The sequence below is a fragment of the Mauremys reevesii genome, linkage group 9, assembly GCF_016161935.1.
Source record: "Mauremys reevesii isolate NIE-2019 linkage group 9, ASM1616193v1, whole genome shotgun sequence".
Lineage (NCBI taxonomy): Eukaryota > Metazoa > Chordata > Testudines > Geoemydidae > Mauremys > Mauremys reevesii.
Genome location: NC_052631.1, coordinates 63868897 through 63893536, shown reverse-complemented (window position 1 = coordinate 63893536; position 24640 = coordinate 63868897). Strand labels below are relative to the sequence as shown.

Genomic DNA, 24640 nt, shown 5'->3' with positions numbered 1-24640 from the left:
CACTTGAATTTAAGGTTTCGCATGCCAGCAATACATTTTTATGTTTTTAGGTGGTCTCTTTCTATAAGTCTATAATATATAACTAAACTATTGTTGTGTGTAAAGTAAATAAGGTTTTTAAAATGTTTAAGAAGCTTCATTTAAAATTAAATTAAAATGCAGAGCCCCCAGACCAGTGGCCAGGACCTGGGCAATGTGAGTGCCACTGAAAATCAGCTCGCGTGCCGCCTTTGGCACGGGTGCCATAGGTTGCCTACCCCTGACTTATACCATAAACACCCCTGATTGAATCTTAGGGGGGCCACTGCCCACAGCACCAGCCACTGGAGGGAGCCCGGGGGGGTTCCCTGCCATGGGTGGAGCTCCAGGGGGGCCAGTGGCTGCTCCAGCCACCCCGGGACCGCTGCTCAGGCAGTCACCAGGGCCAGCTGCATCGGCTGCTGCTCAGATGGTCCCTGGGACCAGCTGCCTGGGGCTGCCAGAGCAGTGGCCGGTGCATCTGGCCCCAGGGCTGGGGCCGCTCCAGAAGTAGCTGGTGTGGCCACCTGAGCAACTGGTTCCAGGGCCAGCTGTTTGAGTGGTCCTGGAGTCAGCCACACTGGCCACTGCACAAGTTACAGAGGCTGCAGGAAGTCATGGAATCCATGACCTCTGTGACAAACATGGAGCCCTACTAATAGGGTTAAGGAAGCAAATATAAATTCATTGCCAGGAAAATTTGCAGATGACACAAAAATTGGTGGAGTGCTAAATAATGATTGAAGCAGGACAGTGATACAGACTGACCTGGATCCCTTGGTAAGGTGGGCTTGCTGGAAGAGCACACATTTTAACACAGACAAATGTGAGATGAGTTATCAAAGTACAAAGAATATAGATCACCCTTACAAAATGAGGCACTATCTCCTGGAATGCAGTGACAATGAAAAGGTTTTAGGGATCCCATTGGATTACCAACTGAACATGAGCTCCCAGTGTATTGCTGTAGGTAAGAGGGCTAATGAGGTCCTTGGATGCATAAGGATAGGAATATCCTTTATGAGTGGGAAAGCATTATTACTTTTGCCAGAAGCTGGGAATGGGCGACAGGGGATGGATAATTTGGTGATTACCCATTCTGTTCATTCGCTCTGAGGCAGCTGGCATTGGTCACTGTCGGAAGACAGGATACTGGGCTAGATGAACCTTTAGTCTAACCCAGTATGGCCGCTCTTATGTTCTCTGCATACAGCATTACTGAGACCATTACAGTAATATTGTATTCATTTCTGGTACCACATGCCAGAAAAGATGCTGAAAATTGGAAAGGGTTCAGGAAAGTCTGACAAGGATGATCTGATGTCTGGAAGTCATGCCTCATGAAGTTCAAACAATCTAGAATCCTGTGGCACCTTATAGACTAACAGACATATAGGCGCATGAGCTTTCGTGAGTGAATACTCACTTCGTCGGATGCAAGTGGGTATTCACCCATGAAAGCTCATGCTCCTATATGTCTGTTAGACTATAAGGTGCCACAGGACTCTTTGCTGCTATTACAGATCCAGACTAACACAGCTACCCCTCTGATACTCAAACAATCTAGTTTATCCCAGAAAAGGTTAAGAGTTGACTTGGTTACAGTCTACAAATACCAGCATGGGGAAGAGCTTTCTGACAGCTCTTTAATTTAGCAGGCATAATCCAGGAGATCCAGGGATTGGAAGCTGAAGCTAGAATAATTCAGACTAGAAATAAAGTGCAAAGTTTTAATAATGAAGGTCATTACCTGTTGGAGTAACTTCCCTAGGGATGGATGATGGATTCTCGGTCGCTTGAAGTCTTTAAATCATGACTGGATTCTTTCTTAAAAAAGATGTTCTAGTTCAAACAGACCTTGTGGGCTTGATGCAGAAATTACTGGGTAGGTCCCATGGCCTGTTTTATGCAGGAGGTCAGACTAGTCGATCATCTGGCCTTAGAATCTCTGAATCAGGATTAGTTGGAGGATCAGCTGGCCTCTGAAATGCTGGGTGCTCCCAGCTCATGTTGCCTGAGTCTCATAAGGTTTGCAGTAAATGAGGCAGGGCTCCACAGAAGCCCTTGCATCACTGGATACCCATCCCAGCTTAGAGGATGAAGTGAAGGCTTCACAGCTGCTAAGACATCCCAGTAGTAAGTGTAAGAAAAGAAGCTCCCTTTTGGTTGGTTCCAACTTGGCTGAAAAATTGGCCCTTCATGTCCATCAATTACCTTAAAACAGCAGCATCTTACCTGCCGTTGTTACCTATTTGATATTAACACTGCTGCCTACATAAGAACATAAGAATGGCCATACTGAGTCAAAGTAAAGGTCCATCTAGCCCAGTATCCTGTTTTCTGATAGTGGACAATGCCAGGTGTCCCAGAGGGAATAAACAGAACAGGTAATCATTGAGTGATCCGTCCCCTGTTGCCCATTCCTAGCTTCTGCCAAACAGAGGTTATGGACACCATCCCTGCCCATCCTGACTAATAGCTATTGATGGAGCTATCCTCCATGAATTTATCTAGTTCTTTTTTTAACCCTGCCTGTTTGAGGATCCTTTATGGAAAATGTATGTACACCTATCTGAGTATTAATTTATAAAATACAAATACAGCATGTTTTCTTTCATGTACCGGACAGTGAAGGAGAAAGGGACTCTTCTGTCTACATCATTGCCTTAATTGCTGTAGGTGGCTGCTGTTTTATCTTGCTGTTCCTGCTGCTGCTCTTCTACGGCAGATGGCTCAGAGGTGGGTGGATCTGCTCTTGCTTCTCGCTCACTTCTGTTGGTGCTTTTGATTATTAAATTACCGGTTTAAAAAAATCTGAGTGATAGTAGTTGGCCGCTGAAAAGTTCATGCTCTGCCCCTCCCCCCCTTCCAGAGTCAAGCTCTCAATGCCATATTGCCCTGAAATCTGCAGGACATGCCAAGTCTTGGGGCAAGATGAGCTCATAGGACAGCAAAGGAGCCATGAGTTTATTTAGATGTGATGATGTCAGGGCACAATGGGATGGCGAATGTTGGAGTGTTGTGACTCCATATCTAGGTATTGCAACAATTCTGTTGTTCCCTAACACAAATACACATTGCTGGCATCCCTGCTGCAACAAAGGACCTTTCAGGGTGGTAATTGTAAAGTTAACTTATAGGTTTCTATAGGATACTCCTGTAAAAAAAATCACAGAGACACACATACCCCTCCAAAGCGTACATATCTCAGAGTCATTAAAAACTCCTTGGGATGGATCATTCAGAAAATTGATGCAACTACTTGTAAGTAACATTTTCTCATTTTTCTCCCAGAATATATTTTCAGAAATGTGTAACTTAAAGACAAATATGAACTTTTCTTTAGGTCACCGGCTGGAGTTTCTGTAGGTGTCATTAGCACTAATACATTTGCAAAAATGAGAGTGGTGCATCTCCAGCACAGAGCATCTGACAGAAAAATATTAATTAATCAAAAATTTTCACAGGTGCAGTTCCACAGAAGAGGGTCCAAATCATAAAGCAACAAGAGGTAGTATAAGAAATAACAAAACACTATGATGTGGGTGGATCTGGTTAACACTTGGCAGTTTGGATTTGGCTGGGTCAGTTTTTAAGGCTTATTTTTTTGAGTACTAAAAGTATAAATTAACTCTAGTTGGTGGAACATTACAAACTGCTTGTGTTTATTTGTTCATTTTGTTAAATGTATTTGCCTTGTGTTTGCACCTCTTTTGCTTTCCATTAATAGTCAAGCCAAGCTGTTTACTGTTTGCAGCAAACAGGCCAGATCATCATCCAGTGTAAATAAGTGTAGTTTTCACTGGTGTCTGTGGAGCTGTGCTGATTTACACCAACTGAAGATCTGGCCCATAGTGAATCTAGAAGGGACCAGTGGTTTTCAAACATTTTTTCTGGTGACCCAGCTGAAGAAAATTGTTGATGCCTGAGACCCAATGGAGCTGGGGATGAGGGCTTTGGAGTGTTGGAGGGCCTCAGGGATGGGGCAGAGGGTTGGGCTTCAGGGGTGAGGGCTGCAGGGTGGGGCCAGGAGTGAGGGGTTCAGGGAGGGGGCTCTGGGCCTGGACCTGGGATTGGGGTTCAGGAGGGGGTCAGGGCTCTGGGATGGGGGTGCAGGCTCTGGCGTGGGGCCGGGGATGAGGGGCTTGGGATGCAGGAAGGGGTTCCTGGTTTGGAGGGCTCATAGCTTGGGCAGAGGATTGGGGTGCAGGCTTACTTTGGGTGGCTCTTGGTCAGCGGCGCAGTGGGAGTGCTAAGGCAGGCTTCCTGCCTGTCCTGGCACTGCAGACCGTGCTGTGCCCCAGAAGCAGCCAGCAGCAGGTCTGTCTCCTAGGCAGAGGCGCGCAAGCAGCTCCATGTGGCTCTCACTCACAGCCACCACTCCCCTCCCCCCAGCTACCGGCCATTGGGAGTGTGGAGGTGGTGCTTGGAGTGGGGACCCGTGCCCTCCCTTCCCCCTGCCTAGGAGCCAGACCTGCTGCTGGCTGCTTCTGGGGTGCAGCACGGTGTCAGAACAGGTAGGGACTAGCCTGCCTTAGCAGGGCAGCACTGCCAACGGGATTTTTAATGGCCTGGTCGGCAGTGCTGAGCAGAGCCGCCATGACCCAGTGCCTTACATTCCATCACCCAGTACTGGGTCATGACCCACAGTTTGAAAACCACTGATCTAGTCTAACCCCCTGCCAAAATGCAGGATGTGTTGTGTTTAAATCATCCAAGACAGAAGGCTATCCAATCTCTTCTTGAAACCTCCAGTGAAGGAGCTTCCAGAATGTTCCTAGGCAGTGTGTTCCATTGTCCTACTGTTCTTACAGTTAGGACGTTTTTTCCTGCGATTTGATCTAATCTGCTATGCTGCAGTTTGAACCCGTTGCCTCTTGCCCTGCCCTGCCCTCAATTTTTCTCCATCTTTTTTAAGGCAGCCTTTCAATTATTTGAAGACCGCTATCATGTCCCCCCCTTAATCTCCTCTTTCCCAAACTAAATATACCCAGTTCCTTCAATGAGATTCTCTTATTCGTCAAGGCTGATCCACATGGGTAAGACTCTTATCTTCTTTTTTATTTCTGATCTAGGTTGAAAATCCTGAGGAATCTCACATGGAAAATTCATCACCAAGGAGGTTACCAACCATTTACATAAGGGTTGGAGAAGACTGTGGGCAGAGACAGCCCACATCAGAGTCCCACACTGAATACACCTCCGTAAGCTTCTCTGAACAGCAGCTGTAACCCCAATGTGCAGAGCTGGTTTGGGGCATGGTCAGCACATGCAGTTACTCTGGAGGCAACACAGTTTGAGAGCTCCACTGTAGATAAATAGAACATTCCTATTTAATGTAAGAGGTGCAGAAATAGCAACACTGTTTAGAGTTTTCCCAGATTTCCAGGGCCTAAGAAAAGTTTATTTAAAAAATATTAAGTGATGATTAAGCCTGAAGTGTTTCTGTGAACTCAGCATTCACCCTCCCTGAAGGCAAGCTACATCTGAGCAGGCTTTTCATCCAACTCAAAGAGGTTCTGGCCCATGACTAGATCCATAACTAGAGTTCCTAAGGCTCTGGTAATAATAATATTAATTAGTTAATTAATAATATGATGTGGGAAACAATCAACTTTTTTTTATAACAGCAGCCCTGTAATCTAATTTGACTTTCACAGCACATCAAGGATCGGTGTTGGTTTTGAAACTGGCTACAAATGTTTAAGGAGAGCTGCCTCTTGTGTTCAGAATGGCATATTATCGTAAACAGGATGATTTCATGCAGCCAGATTTTCAGAAATGTTCACTGATTTTGTGTCCCTTGATTTCTCAGACACCTGCCTGCTTTTCTGATACTAAGGACCCACTGCTTCCATTGACTTTCATGTCTATTGGTTGTATGTGCATAGCTGGGCACTATGTCCTGTCCTTTGGTGGAGTACATGATGCAGTGTGGCTTTTCCAGCTCTACTACTATGATCCTACCCATTATATACTGATGTTCCTAATGCACCAATATGCTAATTATATGGCAAGCACAGCTGCCCATGTTATTGTGCAATATGTTCTCCATACACTCTGGGGAATGGGACCTGGGTACCTTACGCTATAGGAACATTAATTTCAGGCCCAGTGATCTGACAGGCAGGAAGTAAATTTGAACAACTTTGAACTGGCCAAAGCTACTGGATGTTCTCTCCAGTGACTCTCCTGTTTTCTGTGACTTCCTCCTTCCCACTTCCCCTTATGAGACATCTTAGTCTGATAAATCCTCAAGTGAGATCTCCCTGTCCTGTGTTATTTCCAGATTATATCTTTATGCTTCCTTTGCCCTCACTGGCATTCTTCTAGCTCCCCACCAAAACTCCAGAAACACCTGTGCCCTTATACTTCTAGAGGTGCTGGAGATTAACATTAATAATGAACTTTTGTCTTGTTACCAGCTAAGCCACTTCCTTCCCAAATTATGGGTATAACACACATGCTTTGCTCATTCAGTTCTGGGGAACTGACTCCAACATATGAAACCCAAGAAGAGCTCGAGTACCAATTGTATTTTCTATTCTGAATCAAACATTCTGTAAAGCAAAATGCGACAAAGAGTCCTGTGGCACCTTATAGACTAACAAACACACTGGAGCATGAGCTTTCATGGGTGAATACCCACTTCGTTGGATGCAACAAGTGGAAATTTCCAGAGGCAGGTATAAATATGCAAACAAGAATCAGTCTAGAGATAACGAGGTTAGTTCAATCAGGGAGGATGAGGCCCTCTTCTAGCAGTTGAGGTGTGAACACCAAGGGAGGAGAAACTGCTTTTGTAGTTGGCAAGCCATTCACAGTCTTTGTTTAATCCTGAGCTGATAGTGTCAAATTTGCAGATGAACTGAAGTTCAGCAGTTTCTCTTTGGAGTCTGGTCCTGGAGTTTTTTTGCTGCAGGATGGCTACCTTTAAATCTGCTATTGTGTGTCCAGGGAGGTGGAAGTGTTCTCCTACAGGTTTTTGTATATTGCCTTTCCTAATATCTGACTTGTGTCAGAAATCAACAGAACTCCACTGGCCATCACGTACAGTCCTCAGCTAAAATCTCTCCAATGCATCATCAGTGATCTACAACCCATCCTGGACAATGATCCCTCACTTTCACAGGCCTTGGGAGGCAGGCCAGTCCTCGCCCACAGACAACCCGCCAACCTTAAGCATATTCTCACCAGCAACCACACCAGCACCATAGTAACTCTAACCCAGGAACCAATCCATGCAACATGCCTCGATGCCAACTCTGCCCACTTATTTACACCAGTGACACCATCACAGGACCTAACCAGATCATCCACAACATCACCGGTTCATTCACTTGCAGGTCCACCAATGTAATATACACCATCATGTGCCAGCAATGCCCCTCTGCTATGTACATCAGCCAAACTGGACAATCCCTATGTAAAACGATAAATGGACGCAAATCAGCTATTAGGAATGGCAATATACAAAAACCTGTAGGAGAACACTTCCGCCTCCCTGAACCTACGAAAATGTATGCTCCAATACTTCTGTTAGTCTATAAGGTGCTACAGGCCTCTTTGTCACTTTTTACAGATCCAGACTAACACGGCTACCCCTCTGATCTATAAAGCAAAATGTTACCCAGCGAGGATATCTGGAAACTACAGTGCAATTAGCTGAGTATTTAAAAATGCTGCTGGACTGGAACATGGATTAATATCTCACAGTTGAGAAATTCAAGTAGCAAAAGGTTTTCTTGCATTTTTTTTCTTGCAAGTAAGATTGGGGGTGAAGGGTGCCAAAGTCTCCCATTGTGTTCCCTCAATCTCTTATGCTTAGTCCTGTACAAAGAGAAGAGGAATAGTTGTTCCAACAAGAGAGTAAGCACTGAAATGGCAATAATTTAAAGCCTGACTGGCTGACTGACCACTGGAACTCACCCCGTGTAAGCAGCGCAGGAAAAGGGCCCTACTGGCACAGAGCACACGGATGATAAATTTGACACTTACAACTTCTGACGCATTTTTGCTCCTGCATTTCTTCAGTTCCTCAAATATTTCATGGGAACAAAGAGGAACAAAGAGGTCACTGTGAGCCAGGTTAACCCACAGATTGATGACTGAATGACTAATTTGTTTGGTTTGGGCCCTTTTCACTAGGGAACTTAGAGCCTCTTATTCTTTTCTGTAGTTTGTTTTCTCCTAAGTGCAATGGTCTTAAATTTAACAAAAAATTTACTCTCAAATATCAATCATCCAATCATATATGAGTATCAGACACAAAAAAACTACATAAATGAACACTATTAATGTTGCAAAGTCAAGCACTCAACGTTAGGAAATGACAGCATTATGATTGCCTGGTCACCCTTAATTTGACTGCCTTGTGTATATGCATATACAGTCTTTAATTACATGATCACATGCAATTTTTTTCTTAGGAACCCTGCCACCTTTGGTGCAGAGACTGATGAGTCAGGATTATGTAGTGAAGAAAACTGTGCCGTTGAAGGGCTTGACTTTGCAATCCTTAATAGTGTTTGTCAAGGTTCCTTCCCCACTCTGAACTTTAGGGTACAGATGTGGGGACCTGCATGGACACTTCTAAGCTTAATTACCAGCTTAGATCTGGTAACACTGCCACCATCCAGAAATTTCAGTGTCTGGAGCACTTCCTGTCCCCCCAAAACCTTTCCCTCCCTGGGCAGCCTTGAGAGGCTTTTTTACACCAAGTTCCTGGTGAACACTGATCCAACCCTTGGATCTTAACACAAGGAGAATTTAACAATTCCCCCCTCCTTTCTCCCACCAATTCCTGGTGAGTCCAGATCCAATCCCCTAGGATCTTAACACAAGGAAAAAATCAATCAGGTTCTTAAAAAGAAAGCTTTTAATTAAAGAAAGAAAGGTAAAAATTATCTCTGTAAAATCAGGATGGAAAATACTTTACAGGGTAATCAGATTTATATAGTCCAGAGGAACCCCCTCTAGCCTTAGGTTCAAAGTTACAGCAAACAGAGGTAAAATCCTCTCAGCAAAAAGGAACATTTACAAGTTGAGAAAACAAAAATAAGACTAACACGCCTTGCCTGGCTATTACTTACAAGTTTGAAACATGAGAGACTGATTCAGAAAGATTTGGAGAGCCTGGATTGATGTCTGGTCCCTCTTAGTCCCAAGAGCGAACAACCCCCAGAACAAAGAGCACAAACAAAAGACTTCCCTCCACCAAGATTTGAAAGTATCTTGTCCCCTTATTGGTCCTCTGGTCAGGTGTCAGTCAGGTTTACTGAGCTTCTTAACCCTTTACAGGTAAAAGAGACATTAACCCTTAACTAGCTGTTTATGACAGTGTTTTAATATAGTTTTTTGTCGAATAATTTCCTAGGTTTTTAAAAAAGCAAATTACTCCCCCACACACACCTAACAGAATTTTAAGCATGTGGTTTTATACTGACACCCACATGGGTCATTAGCAGGGATGGAACCTTTAGGTCCACAGCACAGACCTCTGCCCCTTGAGCTAATGGAATAACTGTTAGCAGTAGTAGGTTGTCATTCTTTATGGAACCAGCACTAGAGGGGATGGGACATTTTGCCAGTGGGCTTCACAGGCATTTGCTGGCAGCAGAGGAATGGTGCAAGTGAGAAATGTTGGGCCCGTTTCCAGGCTCCTGGGTGTGTGGTGGGGTGATCTACTGGAGACAGGTGCTTCTGCTCCATCCCCTCCAACTTGTCCTTCCTCCAGTCCTGGATCATCAGCCCAGTCCCAATCTCTCTCTCCAGGCTCCTTATCCAGTCTCAGCATCTCCCCCAGGCTCATTGTCCCAGTCTGTTTGCCCAGTCACTGCCATCGATCCCCCTGCACCCTGGCTTCTCATCAGATGTGTCTCCCTTCCCATCTCACCTAATTCCTCCCTCCCCACCGGTTCTCAGTTCCAATCTCCTTTCCCTATCCTAATATTCCTCCATCTTCTCATCTGATCTGTCTCCCCCTTGTCTACTAATTCCCAGTCCCACACCTCATGTTTCCCTTCATGGCTCCCAGTTTCTGTCTTCTGGCCTGGCCGGTTCCAGTCTCCCCTGACCCAGACTTTTGGTCCCAGTTTCCCACACTCCCAACCTTCACTCTCAGTTTTTGTCCATTATCAGCCTCCTTATACCGGTCTATTCCCCTGCTCCAGCCTCCAGGTTTGGCTCTTGTGCCCTCTGCATTCCAGTCAGACAGCTTCTACCTCCCCACTGCTTGGACATCAGCAGGGGTGTCAAGGAGAGCACAGGACAGATCATCTCCCTTGGCTCAGTTCAGGTGCCCAGACCCAGCCCAGTGCTGTAATTACAGGGAAAGTCCTGCTCCGTGCTGGAGTGTGCTTAATATGGATGGAATCTTCAGGGAATTTAGCTGTTAAAATCCAATCAGTTTCTACTGAGTATGTGCAAATCCCAATTTTTCAAAGGAGAATAACTTGACCAAAATTCGGCAGGTTTTTACAGGGCTGGCAAAAGGCCACCCCCTCACTCCCTGCTACAAAGTTCACCCCCACCAAATTTCAAGTCCCTGCTCTAAACTATGGGGGCGCTAGAGTTTTTCAAAGAAGAGGTAATCCGAATTTTTTAATATGAGCAAAACAACGTAATTTCCCTTAGCTTCATTCTCTGAAATGGCTGAACTATTTTCACCTGAGGCAGACACTCAGCATGGACATTTTTAAGCCCAAATGATAAAAGTTTGGAAAAGTTGTAAGCAACTGAAAACAATTTTTTATACTGGAAGTTCCAGGCAATAGTAGGCTAAGTTCCCTCTAAGCTGTGTGGCTGCACAGCAGACTATCAAGGGCCACACAGGTGGGGAGAGGTGCCTCTCCCCCAGCCCCAATCCCAGAGCTGCCGCGGCCGGGGAGAGGTGCCTCTTGTCCCTGGAGCTGCCACAGTGGGGAGAGGTGCCTCTCCCCCAACCCTGGCCCCAGAGCTGCTGCAGCTGGGGTAAGGTGCTCTCCCCTGGCCCCGGGCTACTGCAGCAAGACAGGACTGGGGCTGAGCCCCGGGGCAGCCTGAATCCCAAATCGCTCCTCCCCAGCCCCATCCCACAGCTTGCACCCCCAGACAGAGCCCTCAATCCCCCCAACCCTCTGCCCTATCCCTGAGCCCCCTCCCACACCCCAAACCCCTCATCCCCAGGCCCAACCCAGAGCCCACACCTTCAGCCAGTCCCTCACCCTTTGCACCCCAACCCTTTGCCCCAGCCCTGAGCTCTCTCCCACACTCTGAACCCATCGGCCCCACCTCCACCACACATCACCTCCATATTGGTGCACATAACAAAATTCATTCCGCACATGGACGGAAAAAATTAGAGGGAACATTGATAGGTGATGCTGCCTGTGCTGCCTTTAATTATTTGTTGACACTGTTCTTAATTTAATTATCTACAATAAGTCCCAGAGCTGAGAAGCAAAAACAACATTCTGATGAAAAGTAATAGTCACAATGCATGTGCTGTGGCCAGCTGGCTGGTTGGAAATTAAAGGGCATTGTTGTCACTGGAAGCAGAATTGGAACCAAAATCAAAGTTAGCATTGAAAATATTGAAACTGAAAAATATTGATTTCTGTCATTCCCCCCACCCCTGGCTAGTGCCAGTGTAGATATTACATGTTACCTCCTGGCTTCTTGCAGGTACATTATGTTCCAAGTTTCAGGAGGTATATCACACTGCCCCATAATTAGAAATATTCTAGTCTGACCTAAATCTTCATCCCTGACTAGAGAATGTCCTAATTTCAGAATCTCTACTGTAAATAGCATCAGTGGATGGTCAGCCCACTCCATGCTCTGCACATTATAAATGACAAACATACCATGAACTACCCTTTCCTTGGTAAGAGGTCCAGATACAATGAATGTGACATGCCTGGTTTGCTGTGCTGCTCTCCTTTGAAGGTGATTCTGTAGACACCATTGGCATTTTGCTGCAGGCTTCAAAGCCTCAGAGAAAAGTTCTCAAGGACAAGTACAGCCCAGCTTTGGTCTTGGGATGTGCATAATTATATCCAGCCCGCAGATGGGAATCCCTTTTGCTCTGCCAGCATTTCGTCCCTGTGTAGTTCGTGAGTGGATTAGGGGTGTTACTGAAATCCCAAGGACACTGAAATGGCCTCTTGAGTCTGTAGGTGAGGGGTGGAAGGACAGACTGACTGATGGGTCCACTGACTGAACCCTGAGGGATTTCAGTGAAGATGGGCTCAAAGAAACCTCCAATTAACAGAGACAGAGATCTGCAAATCACCTGCGCCGGCTCCCTGAGAGATACTGCAACAGCCTTGTATTGTAACTAACATTATAAATGGCAGAATTGGTTTCCAGACAGTAAGAGCTAATTTGGGGCTCTTTTCAGATTCCCAGACATTTGCTATGGTGGGGCCAGGTGAGCCTAGCTTGGAAGGGAGTAAAGCTCCATCCTCCCATGTAGGTGGGAGTACATGTTGGGCTCTCTTCCCCACGCAGGACTGATCCTAATACTGTGTCTGTGCTCATCTGTGTGTCTGGAGATGTGCCAGGAGTGGGAAGCCCAGGGTAACTCTGCCCCAGGAGTGGAAGAGAGGTTGAGCTGTTCCTATGTAAAACAAGCAATAGAGCAAAACTGGGAGTGGTGGGAGCTCTTATAACTCTCTTCTTGGACTAATCAGACATGTGAGTGAGATTCTTCAACCCCTGACTGGGCATGAGCAGAGGAAGTTACTGCACCAATGACTGCGGGGTGGGGTTGGGAGGGAACAGGGTACCCATGACCATAGCATGGCCTTTTTCCACAGGACAGCTTCCCTGGTGAAAATAGGCTATGTCTTCCCCCACAATTGTAATTTTTTGGCGGGAACATAGTGAATCTTCAGCTCAACATACCCTTGCTCCGCAGTTCAGAGATCCCACTCTACAATGGAGCTGTCAGTCAGGAGCCCTAGTCTTTGACCTGTGCTGGCCTCTTTAACTTCTTCCCCAGCTGACAACCCCTTCTTCTGCTTGGAACTGGAGGAGTCATCCCATGTCACCTAAACACTATCCTTGGGCTATGCAACCCACAGCCACTGCCCACGGGAAACTTGCTCCTTCAAACAATGGGTTTCCTATGATGCTGTAGAAACCCTGGACTCTCATATTGCTTCTGCAACTGTGGGCTGAATTAAGCCCTTTACTTGGAACATGGCAGTTTTCGAGGGTAAGTTGAAATAGCTGAAATGACATCCAAACTAGGCTCAGTGAAGTAATGGCTAAGATCCTGGTCTGTGTTTCACAGCAGCTCATTAACATGACTGTTGTTGGAGGAGGAGAAATGTGATTAAATAAACACAGGTACAAAATTATTTATGGACATTTTCATCCACTTCCCTGTTTTCCTGTTTAGTACGTTACTATTGAACTAATGATATGTTAACAAACCAGGTATTCATCTTTCTAATGTCTGGCAAAGAGCTGGGCCTGAACCAACACCCCAGATCTAATCCCCCCACAAACTTTAAGAGGATTCAGATTCTAAATGTAGAGCCAGATCGACCTTTTGCAAATACCCCTTTCTCCATAGTGGGTTGACCCAAAATGCCATCCCCAAACACCCCCAAATGTTGAGATGATTGAGACCTGGATCCAACTTCCAGATCTTGAGCCCTCTCTAGTTTGAAAGCAATTATTTTTAGCTCTGGTCCCTTTCTAGACTCTCCAAGAAAGAAGATGGGAATGCAGCTATGGACCCGTCTGTAAAACAACATAGATTCTGCTCCAGGTGCACAGCAACAGCAGCTGTTATGTGGTAAGAGGCTCTTTTGTCATTGACCTCATGGTTTAAATGAACATCTCTGAAATGTCCCTTCAGCCCAGGAAGGAAGTTGTCACCACTTGTGAAACTCGCTCCCTTGTTAACCTTTCCGCTGCCTTAAAAAGTCTCTGAGTGTTTCTCCTTTGTTGGACAATGTCTATATGGGTTTCCTTTGGAAATTACAAGGATTCCTGCATTTCCACTGCCTTGCCCATCTCCCCTGGAAAGGAGAATTTTGTTGCAGAACTTTTAATCTTAAAATATGGTGTGATCCTAAACAAAAGCCTGAAGCTATAGTGGGTAGGCTGCTCATTGCTACTAAAGAGTGGACAGATGCTCCGCAAGGAAAAGGAGCTCTCTGTCACCATCTTTAGGTGAACAGGGAAAGTACAACTACAGATGGTTTATTTGCATAAGATTTCTATCCAGAATTCCTTCAGTGACACTTTGCACATGAACTCTGAACTGGTGGGGTAGAGAGACTGAAATGAGCAGAGAGGAAGGGGGCTCTTTACTTGTGGTAAAATGTGCATCCCAGCTGGGAAGGACTCTGGCTGAGGGTTCTATATGTTGTTGATTGTTCTGCACTGAAGGTTTTGCAAAGAGAAGATGCAGGGGTGACTGTGACACAGAGACACTTGTAGTGAAAGGCAGTAGCAGGATTACTCTTTGCTGAAGGTGCAGAGGGCAGCAACAGAGCTGAATGATCTCTGGTGAGGGTCCTCTCCCCAGCACCAACAAAGTTGATATCACTATAGGTGGGTGAGGTGGTGAAAACCCCGGACCAGACCAGCCAGCATTTTCCCTAGGGGCTGGAGGCAGGGCTTGGCTAGCTGTACTCCTGGAGTCTTGGACTTAATTTACCATTGACAACAAATTGGGAGTGTGGTATAGCAGAGAGAAAAGCAGGGCTGGGGCTAGGGTGAACTGGGGTAAAAGATTACTGGTAAAGTTACCCAGAGGTTGGATGTTGTGCTGGTTATTCATTTATACAGATTGATACAGTTTACTGCAGTGTTTCCTTGTCCCCTGATAACGTTTTTCCTTGTTTTATATGCAGGGTCAGTGCTTGGGGGCAGGGAAGTATTACATGCTATGAGTGCTGGGGGAGGTATTTAGTTTTTCCCAGGTTTGTGTGTTAGCTCACGTGTTTCAACAAGCTAGTATAAATAGGGCAAACTGCCTTTGACACATGCTAAGGCGCAGGCTTTAACTCAAGAAATTTAGCATATATTAAATTGGACACAGCCTTGTCTACACTAGACATTTCAAATATATTAGCACGTCCTAATGTAACAGTCATGATCTTGGCTTATGTACTGAGGACCTCCCAAGTGAAATGCATGAGCTGTTACAGGATAAGCTAGAGAGCCATGTAGGGTTGCCAACTTTCTAATCGCACAAAAATAAACACTTCTGTCCTGGTCCCTGCCCTCTCCCTTCACTGAAGCCCCACCCCTTCTCCAATGCCCTGCTGCTGCTCAGTCCATCCCCCCTCCCTCCATCACTTGTTCTTCCCCCCATCATTCAATTTCATCGGGCTGGAGCAGGGGTTTAGAGTGGGAGAGGGTGAGGGCTCCAGCTGGAGGTGCAGGCCCTGGGACCGGGGATGAGGGGGTTGGGGGTACAAGAGAGGGCTCTGGGCTGGGGCAGGGTGTTGGCCTGTGAGGAGGTTTGGGCTCTGGGGAGGAGGGTGGGCTCCTGGTGTGATCAGAAATTAGGGGTTCAGGGTATGGGAGAGGGCTCTGGGTTGGGGCTGGGGGGGTTGTGGTGCCTGGGAGTGAAGACTCCAGCTGAGGGTGCAGGCTCTGAGGTGGGGCCGGAGATGAGGGGCTTGGGGTGCAGGCTCTGGCTGGAGTGTGAACTCTGTGGTGGGGCTGGGGATAAGGCATTTGGGGCAAAGGAAAGGGGTGTGGGGTGCGGGAGGGAGTTTGGATGTGAGAGGGGACTCTGGGCTGGAGCAGGGGTTTGGGGTTTGGGGTCCCAATGTTGCTTACTGCGGCTCCGAGGAAGCAGCTGCCAGGCCCCTGCTGCTTCTAGGTGCATGGGCAACCAGGAAGGCATCACGTGCAGCCCTCATGCCTGCAGGCACCACTCCTGCAGCTCTCATTGGTCATGGTTCCTATCAGGTGGTCCCACATTCTGCTCCTCATGTGTCTTTCTGGTATGCCGTACCGGCTATAAATAGATTACTCGTATGGCGTAGCAGCTATAAATAGCTTACTGGTATGATGTATCAGCTATAAATAGCATACTTGTCCAGCATACCAGACCAGACCACCCTACTTGCACCATTGACAGGGCCATAGTGTGGTCATAGAGATGTGATTCTTGATATGGCATCTTGTCGCTGCCCACCTCGGTCTTCAATGGCCTAAGCAAAGAGAAAAGATCACATTCTGCTCTTTCACCTACCCAGCTCAACTCCCACTGCTGGCTGCCAGAAATTATGGATTTGATTTTTAGCCAGAAAAAAATACAATTTTTAAATACCTTCCCTGAGTAGTTACTTTAGCTTTGTCCACCTTAATCTCTATTCTGTAGAGACGAGTGATGTGAACCCCAAAGCCTGCAGGTACAAGGGCAAGAGGGTAAAAGCCACATACCTCTGCCTTAGTCAAAGCATCTCTGTGAACAAGTCAGAACTAGCACTAGCCCTCTGCTTATTGACTAACTGATTTATAGCCTGCCTTGTGCTGGAGTAGCCTGATATTTTTATTTACAAACTGAAAATATAAACTAAATTTAACTACCCTCAATCTCTTCTCCACTTCTTCTCTCCATCACCTCTTTCCTGTGTTGGTCTTTCTGCCCTAAAAAATCTGATTAAGGGTCTGAAAGTGCACCACTGAGGGCAGCAGGAGTTCTGTTATTGAGCAGGTTGAGCCCTAATAGCGGACACAAATACCAGCATTTCCAATACTAGACTATAAGGATCTAGAGTCCTGAGTTATCTGACTCACTCCATATGTGCCCTGCCCCTCACTCTGTCATCATCCTGTCCTTGTCTTCTCTCCTCCTCTCTACCCTTTCCTTCCCTCCACCTCACTGTTCTATCCCCACAAAGGATGGAAGAGGTAGACATTTTCCAGCATAGATAAAACAAAACTCAATCAAACCTCGGCTGATTTGCCTTCCTGAAAGACAAACAGGAATTTTACCTAGTGCCCCTTCCCTATTTGCTAGGGTGGGGAATGGCTGAAAAGGTAGAGCTGAAGATCCATTCAGTCATTGTTCTGCTATTTTAAGTTCAATTGTTTGACTTTTTTCCCCCTTGATCTTTTCTTTCACTTCCAGTTGACATATCAGGCCAATTACCTCTTTGTCATGCTTTCTCTCACCCCAGTATCATGTCTCATTGGGAAGATGGGGGTCCAACTACCCAGGCCGGCTCCAGGCACCAGCGTAGGAAGCAGGTGCTTGGGGAGGCCAACGGAAAGGGGCAGCATGTCCAGCTCTTCAGCAGCAATTCGGCGGCAGGTCCCTCAGTCCCTCTTGGAGGGAAGGACCTGCCACCGAATTGCTGCCAAAGAATGAGCTGCCGCCGAAGTTCCAACGATCGTGGCTTTTTTTTTTTCCACTTGGAGTGCCCTGCCAACTACAATTCCCTATTCTCCTCAGGGGTGAAAAAAGATCTAGTAATTTGAACACATTAAAAGGCTCTTTCCCCCCAGGTCAGTGCACCCAATGATAACAGGAGGGAAAAGGAAATTTTAGGATTTGGTTACTAATTTTATTATATTAAGCTTAAGAAGAATTGTATGAACCATTTTAAGTAGTAATAGGGAGGGCATCAAATATGCAAGAGACTAGTGCAGAGTTGAGCAATATACAGTTGTGTGTTACAGCATTATTCATACTAAAATTCAACCAGTGATTTGTTGATATTCAATTTACCCCATTCACTCTACCTTTCCCAACATAGTTCAGCTATTAAAATATTACAAGACCACATTCTTTCCATTTCTCTTCATTCTTTTATTCCTGTGAATTACATTTCTGGGTCTCAGGGTTCTTTATTCTTTGTTTTTAACATGTTGTGTCTGTATTGATGATACAGAGCTAGGTAACAAGGTGCAACAAACACAAATGTGTGTGTTCATTATGAGGAAATCTTTGGCATCTTTGGGTGGTTGATGTAGCATATGCTTAGCTCCGAAATAAACAGTAACATGGTTCTTTCTTTATATCTTTCTGTAGATTTTATTTGTTGGCATTCCTTCTACTGTCTGTGGGCCCCATACTGTTCTCTCTCTACTGTCACCCTGTTGACAACATTGGGCCAAGTTCTTTGGCCCCTATATTCTTGAAATTCACTGGTGTAAATGAGGGCCGATAAAGTTCATTGTGTTAACATTAGACCTACCAGTTGCTGGTGGAGCTGCTTAAAAACTGGGCTTTTCCTTTGGCTGCACATTTTTATATTTTACATTTTTTATCATTCCAAATTGGGAGAAATGTAGAAATGTTAAAAAATTTTAACAAAAAACTTTCAAATGATCAAATTGGAAATATCAAAATGGAAAATTTTAACTTTTTTGATTTAAACAAAAAAATGGATGTCAAGTGACCTTTTTGCATCAAAACCACATTTTGAATTGGAAAATGTCATTTCAAAGACAATCTGAAAAACAAAAAAGTCTTTTCTTCTGTAATTTCTTCAGAAGATTCTGAATTCAACAAAGCCACATTTTCATGGGAATTTTTTGTATGTATGAGAGAAAAATGATGAGCATTTCTGTCTTTCATTTATGTTGATAATTATAATTCCTTGTTCCTGTTGTTGTGAGTTCCAGGTGTTATATACATAAATCAGTAAAATGCACTGTAACCAATTTCAAAGGAATCCTAATTGCTTTGTCAGGAAAGTTCAGGTTGTTTCTACCCAAAGCTTTAGTTGAGTTTGCCCTGTGGATTTAGGGGATATAGGAGATCGACTGGTCCAGTGGAGAAAGCACCACATTGGAGCCAGGAGACCTGGTCTCTGACCCTGGTTGTACCATGGTGCCTGTGTCACCTCAGTTTCACCTCTCTCTGGCTCAGTTTCCAGGCTCTAAAATGAGGAGACTATTGAATTACTTTAGTAAAGCATGTGGAGATGTATGGTAGAAAAGCACCATCAGTATGTGAGCTCTGAATAGTCTTATTCTTCCCTCTGTATCCTTAGCCACGGAACGCTTCCAGTTCTATGTTGAGTTTTGAAGATTCCACACATTCTGCTTATAAAGAAGTCTACAGACCCCTCTTCAAAGCTGATGCAGGGTACCTGGGGACAGCCAAATCTTATTTCATCAGCAGGATTCAAAGCTTTCCTGCGGTGAAGGCAGGAGGGAGCATGTCTAGAAAAAAAATTGAGCCAGAAATGAAATAACTCAGGGAGGTGAAGATTTAGACCTTGATTCTGCAGCCCTTACTCATGTGAGCAGAGGTTGCAGAAGTGGTCCCACCAGTAGCATGGCAGAGGAACAAAACATTTACTTTCAAACTGCCATCTTTATTTATTTGAATAGTTGTCTATTGTTGAACTTATAACTTTTGGCCCCAAAGATTGTGAACATAAAAATGTAAGAATGGCCTTACTGAGTCAGACCAATGCTCCATCTACCCCAGTATCCTGTCTTCCAACAGTGGCCACAGCATGGCAGTGTGGATGTAGCCTTTTTTCTCTGTGGTATGTAGCTACACTTGTAATATCTGCACCCCACACTCCTGGCCATAGACAAAAAACTGTCACAGAGAGCAGGTGGGAGGGGTGCACCCCAGACATGTGCAGAAGCAACCACTTCATTCCAGCATGCTGACTTCTTGCCATTCCTATTTCCTCCCTCTCTCATGCTTAATCCTGTTCAGACCCAAGAGGAATAGTCACTGCAATAAGAATGTGTAGCACAGAACTCCTCAAGATTTAAACCCATTCACTGATTGATTGACCAAACTCACCATGTGTGTGAAGTGCAGGAAAAGCACCAGGAAGAGGGCTCCAATGGTGATGAAACCGCAGAGCACACGAACCGCAAATATGGCACATTCTGTTTTGGACGTACTCCTTGCCTTCGTATCCTCTGATCCTGAACAATTCAATTGGAAATAAAGGGTGAATGTTTGTGGTACTGCACTGGTTGGCAACTAATGCCATTTTCACTGGAGTAGGGTCCTTTTCAGGCAGGGCCGCCCAGAGATGGGGGCAAGGCACCAGGTCCTGTGGAGCCCCTGTTAGGATATAGATATTCAGGCCTGTCTGCAAAGGCCTATACTTTAAGAATTTAGGTGTATTCTTATCACTTAGCTAGTTATAGAGGTATAAAAGAAAGAATCAAGATCGCTGTCTGTGTAATGGCCTTCTCTTACTGTGACAAGCTAAGGCCTTCAGCTAAGATGTAGTTAGGCAGCCATAAACTGGGAAGTGTATGGTCACATCCTCATATTCCAAACTAGTCACATTGAAATAAGGTGCTATTGGGCTATTAGGAATATAATCCTGCCCTGATATTTCTATCACCTCCAGAGAAAGGGAAGAGCCTAGAAGATAGCATCCTGTCTGGCAAGAACTCAGTTATCAATAGACACAGCTGGAAAACCCTTATGTCTGTATAGATGTAGTTGTGAAATCCTCACTTCTGTATTGTTTTGTATGTTTATTTGCATGGTCTCTGTCTGGTTCTGTAATTGTTTCTGTCTGCTGTATAATTAATTTTATTGGGTGTAAACCAATGAAGGTGGTGGAATATAATTGGTTAAATAACCATGTTACAGTATGTTAGGATTTGTTAGTTAAATTTCAGTAAAATGGTTAAGGAATAGCTAAGCAAAACTCAGGTTTTACTATATAGTCTGCAGTCAATCAGGAAGGGGGTGGGGAATGGGAACAGTGACTGGGGATGGGGGTGGGGGAATTGGGATCATGTTTTGCTAAGGGGGGAATAGGAACAGGGAATGGGAACAGGGACACAGGCAAGTCTCTGTGGTGTCAGAGCTGGGAAGGGGGACACTAAGGAAGGAAACTGGAATCATGCTTGCTGGAAGTTCACCCCAATAAACATCAAATTGTTTGCGCCTTTGGACTTCGGGTATTGTTTCTCTCTGTTCATGCGAGAAGGACCAGGGAAGTGGGCGAGTGAAGGAATAAGCCCCCTAACAACCCCCATGAGAGTTTTTCGAGGCCCCTGGAGCGTGGTCCTTCACTCGCACCAGGGGCCCCGGAAAACTCTGTTGGGGCCCGGACCCCGGAGCTTCTTCCGCTCCGAGTCGTTGTCAGCAATTCAGCGGCGGGGGGTCCTTCCGCTCCAGGACCTGCCGCCGACGTGCCCTGAAGACCTGCAGCGGGGGGTCCTTCTGACACTTCGGTGGTGGGTCCCGGGGCTGGTCTTCGGCGGCGGGGGTCCTTCCGCTTCAGGACCCGCTGCCTAAGTGCCGGGTCTTCAGCGGTGCCCCCCTTCCCCTCCAGGCCCCCTGAATCCTCTGGGCGGCCCTGTTTTCAGGAGGGAATTTAGAATGTCTTTTCTAAATATTGAATATTGTGTGACTATTATTTTTTTCTATGTGCTGTAAGGACCAGCAGCTCTTTCCTCTTCTGGAGCTGAGAAGCAAAAGATACAGAAATAGAAAAGGCAATATTAGCAATGCAGGTGCTGGGTGGGAACATGTGACTGCCTGGTACATTGGAATTCAAAAATTATAATAACCTGCTTCTGCTCCCATGAAAACTAATGGGATTTGGATGTGGTCCAAAATCTAAGATTGAAAATGGAGCTGGCGCCTTTGGACAAGTTGAAACCAAAATTGATCCTTTTGTCAAAATATGTTCCAAACTACTTTACAAATGGAATAAATGTGATTTCGCTCTACCACTGCTACCCCTGATAAGGGAAGGGGTGGGAATCAGACCTCTTTCCATGCTTATTGGGCACAGTGGTTATCCCTATTCCTGATGCTGAGAGGTGTACCAATGTGCTACATAATCAGGGCCGGCTCCCGGCACCAGATGAGGAAGCATGTTCCTGGGGTGGCACATTGTAAGAGGTGGCATTCTGGCCAATCTTGGGGCAGCACATTTTTTTTGCTTCGGCAGTCCGGCTGCGGGTAGTTGTTTTTTTGGTTTTTTTTTTGCTTGGAGTAGCAAAAAAGCTAGAGCCGGCCTTGTACATAATCTGCATTTTCCTATTTTGAATTGAAACATTGGTGATGGGTCAATGCTGAGCATATCATCCGTCACATACTCACCAGTATCTGAGTTTCCATTGTTGAAATGAGGTTCAGATACAGTTAATGTGATGTGTCTGGTTTGCTGTGGTTCTTTGAAGATGACATTGTAGACTCCGCTGTCGCTGAGCTGCAGGTTCTGAAGGAGCAGAGAAGCATTTTCAGGGAAAAATACAGTCCGGCCTCGGTATGGGAGATGTGTATAATAATATCCAGAGCAGCTGGTGGGAATCCCCTCAGCACTGACAGAGCAGTTAGTCAGTGTGTAGGTGGTGAGTGGATTAGGGGAGTTACTGAAATACCACTGAATGGTCAGAGGAGAGGGAAATGGCCCCTGGAACCTATAGGAGATGGGCAGAAGGACATAATGATTGACAGTTCCATTGATGGAATCCTGAGGAAAGTCAATGAGAAGAGCCTGGGAGGAACCTGCAATAAACCGACACAAATAGAGATCAGCAAATCACCCACCCCCAATTCAGGAGAGAGAATGCAGCTGCCATTGTTCTGTCACCTCCAGTGTGCATGACAGTCCCGGTTTCTAGAGCCTAACATGGGGGCTATTTTTGGATACTTGCTATTGTGAGACCAAGCCAGTCCAGTTTCTAAAGGAGAAACATCCAACTCTCCCACACCTTCCCAGCCCTGGTGTGTGAGGGGAACGAGCTGTGCTCTCTGCCCCACATGCAGCACCCCTTCATTCTGTTTCCTCTGCAGGTGGAGCCATGCAGGGAGTGGGAAGCCCATGGTAGCTCTCCATGCTGTATAGCAAAGGGGAAAGAAGGTGGCAGAGAAGCCATTGTAGAAACAGATTAAGCAAAAATGGTGATGGAAGGAGGTTCTGGACCCTCTGCCACATAAATGTTCCCTGGGCAGTGCCAGCTTTTGGATCCCCAGAAAGCATGTGGAAGAGGTCTTTGCTCCTACTACTGTTGTCACTGATGGATTGGTTTTGCATGCACAGCTCATGCACTCTTAGTCTTGTGTGAGACTCCAGTACAATCCAGCTACTGAGTTTTATACTGAGGGAGCCCTGTCCTCCCCCAAAATTGTTATATAACAGGCGCAGACAGATCTTCTGCTCACCATGCCACTGCTCCCCAGCAAACAACTTCCATCCCCTAATGGAGCTGTCAGCAGGAAACTCTAGGGCAGGTCTATGCACAAACTTGTAGTCAAATAATTACACTGGAATAAAAATGTCCTTTGATTTAGCTTAAATTGGTATAAAGCTATATATATAAAGCTAATAACTTATTTGGACCCAGGCCATTATGCTGACAACACCTGGGAGAGGGATTGTTATATTGAACACCTGCTGCTGATCCCCAAATCTGACCATCCCCAACATTTGGGAGTGTTCAGATTCTGAACTTGGATTCAGATCCAAGTTCATAAAGCGCTCCTATCTTTAGGGAGACTTAAAGCAAAAACCCCAGGTCTGAACACCCCCAGACTTTGGGCTTTTTGAAATCTGGATCTGACTTTGGCACCTTAAGTCGATCTATGATTTTAGATCAAATATTTCCAGCTCTGCCCCATTCCCCAACTCACCAAGAACGAGAAGGATGAAAAAGCAGCTCTGGACCCTCCTGGAAAACATTGTGTATCTCCAAGCTCAGACAGTAGCCCCAGCAGCACCTACATGGGAGGAGGGTGATGTGTCACTGATCTCATGATTCAAGCAAATGTTTCTGAAATGTCCCCTGTGCTGAGGAAGGAAGTTGTTACCGCTGGGAGAGTTAATGTTCTTTAAGCCCTTCCCCTCTTTTAAAATCTGTGAGTGACTGTCTTAACTGCTGGAGAATTTGTGTGAGGTCTTCATGTGTCAATTGAAAGGACTCTCCTATTTCCCTTAAGATAGAGGGGAATCTCCTTTAGGTGTTGGTAATATAGAGTTCATGACACACAGCTGAGCAGTTCTAATTCCCATCCGGTCCAAGACATACATTTTAACTTAAGATAATCTGCTGTGCTACATTTCACAACACTCTTGCATCCCTCCACAGGGCTCATGTCTCATGCTCATTCTGCTCCCCTTCACCCACCCGCATGGTGAAGTAGGTGTATAGACATCTTTGTTTATTTGGGGAGGCTAGAGTTGAAAAATAATAAAATAATAGTTGTTAAATGTCACTTCAGTGATTAGTTTTGTACCAAGACCAAATGTGTCCACTTTTAATAGAGTGAAATAAATGAGCTTCTCTTCCACTTTCCTTTATTAATGCAATCCCCATTTTGGGAGGTGGTTAAGGCCCCCCAAGTCTCCAGATGTCTATGCCCATGGGGAGGTGAGCTATGGTGCTTCACAAAATTTTCCTGTTCTTTACTCCCCACATTGGTTGGGATGAAGTCCAAAGAATCTTCTTATCTTTGCCCAACATTGCTATGGTTCCCAAATGGCAGGGGAAAGAATCATGCTCTTCTCACATTTTTGGGGAGCTAAAAATTCTCTCCTCCCACAAAGTGGAAGAGGAAGATGGTCCAGCATTTCTAATTATCTGTAAATACATTAAACCAAACGCTGCTGTACCCAGTACATATCAGAAAATGTTGAGAGACAACTGCTTTGACATGTCCTCCACTATCCCTCTCCCTGAATGGAGCATTGGTCTATACTGTAGATCA

At 45.5% G+C, this 24640-nt stretch overlaps 1 long non-coding RNA gene across 1 annotated transcript; it reads right to left on the bottom strand.

Annotated features, from left to right (window-relative positions):
- Positions 1 to 21249: 21249 nt before the first annotated feature.
- On the bottom strand, positions 21250 to 23672 carry LOC120372249. The gene is made up of 3 exons (XR_005584811.1): positions 23567 to 23672; positions 22034 to 22151; positions 21250 to 21389 (listed from the first exon to the last, which is right to left on the bottom strand). It is a non-coding gene; the product is annotated as an uncharacterized LOC120372249 (long non-coding RNA).
- Positions 23673 to 24640: the final 968 nt, after the last annotated feature.